At 44.8% G+C, this 1,758-nt stretch overlaps 1 pseudogene; it reads left to right on the top strand.

The window, feature by feature from the left end:
• Nucleotides 1-251: 251 nt before the first annotated feature.
• LOC132229756 (bridging integrator 3-like) lies at nt 252-1,009 on the top strand (annotated as a pseudogene).
• The last annotated feature ends 749 nt before the right edge of the window (nt 1,010-1,758 follow it).

Genomic DNA, 1,758 nt, shown 5'->3' with positions numbered 1-1,758 from the left:
AAGTTGGAAATCAAGGTGTTGGTAGGACCATTCTCCCTCTGAAACCAATGTGAGAGAATTCTTCCTTGCTCCTAGCTTCTTGCTTCTGCATTGATATGACCGCCATAAGCATTCTCTGTATATGTAATGTTTCATACATATGCTTGTGTAATTTTCCACTCTAAGTAAAATAAGTATCCTTAAGAAAGAAAAGAAAAAAGGTAAATTGAGTTGCAGTTGAGGACCCAACTCTCGGGGCCAGGTTCAGGACCATGAGCTGGATTCATTTCCAGATTGGGCACCCACGAAACAGATTATTCCCCAAACAGTGGAGAGAGACTTCAAAAGGGAGCATGAGAAACTGCAGCTGGAAGCCCAGATCAAGAGGCTGCAGAAGACCCCCTTGCTGACCTAGCCATGTCCAAATCTGATGTGAAAGAAAATATCGTTAGATGTCTTCTCCAGTGCCTTCTGTGAGCAAGACCAGGACTTCCTGAATATGGTGACAGCATTGGGCATGGCCTTGAAACAGTTGGATGCCTTCAATCAGCAAAATGTGAACCAGATCCAAAGGACCTGGATTGAACCCTTAATAAAGTGTGGCAGTGTCTTCCCAAGTATCATCATGGCAGTGAAATAGCAGGAGCAGGCCTTAAAGGACTATAGCAGATTGAAGGTCAAGGTGGAGAAGTACAAGGAAAAGGACCAGTGCTAGTCAAACTCCACCGGGCCCAAGACGAGCTTCAGCTTGTAGGAGACAACTTGGTAGCCAAGATCAAGCAGCTCCTGGATGAGATGCTGTGGTTCTACAACAGTCAACCTGACTACTTCCAGCCTTGCTTTGAGTCCCTTATCCTAGTGCAGATGGTACACTGCTCTGAAATGTTTAAGATCTGTGGAGACTTGACACAACAACTTGACCAGCCTGGCTACCCAGTGGGAAAGGGAGAATAAGGCCAAACAGAGTGAGCTGATGAGTAAATGCCTATTACCCTGGGAAGACTCCAGGGACATCAGTCAGTCTCTCTAGTCTTTTCAAGCTTAGGCTCAGGCAGCTGCCCTGCAGAAAGACCTCCCTCTGGGAAAGGCTAGCAGCTGGAGGGATGAGGACAGAGGCAACTCCTGCTCTACCTCACCAACTCTTTAGCGTGAGCCTGGCAGCAAGAGCCCCAAGCAGGCTACTATCTCCTCACCCAATGGCGAGAGCCTGCAGACACAAGTAGACAGTGTAGAAAAACCCCAGGGGCTTTCTTATTTTTTAAAAAAATCCATCTTAAATTCATCCTGGCCTAGGGCCAGAGCTTCTGGCCTTCCAAGAGCATGGGCTTTGTCAGCTCACTTGAGGTCTTAACCTTGCTTGCATGGTTGGGATCACATCTATCTTCATAAGATGCATGTGGGGAGTCCACCCATTCTCATTGGGTGATGTTCATTTGCTATCTGGAAGAGCAACAAAGCACTCAGAAAAGTACCCCTCCGCTCCACAAAGAAAAAAACCATCTAGACAGGTTTTTGTTATAGTGTTTATTGATGAAACGGTTCCATTTAGAAAGTTTTATGCATCAAAAAGCTTTGAATTTGACTAAGCTGTCCATTAATTCATCTCTGAAAAAGTGAGGGGCATTTAATTTTTGCTACTATATTTTACAGCATTAGAAACCTTATGCATTAGGTAGTTTCTCAAAATGTGATTCTCTATGCAATGGCATTTAGCAAACAGTCTATCATCTCGCTCAGATGCATGTAGAAAGGTCTCATTTGAGAGCTCTGTGGTAAATA

The sequence above is a fragment of the Myotis daubentonii genome, chromosome 3 (assembly GCF_963259705.1).
Source record: "Myotis daubentonii chromosome 3, mMyoDau2.1, whole genome shotgun sequence".
NCBI lineage: Eukaryota > Metazoa > Chordata > Mammalia > Chiroptera > Vespertilionidae > Myotis > Myotis daubentonii.
This window is presented reverse-complemented; position numbering and strand designations above follow the sequence as displayed.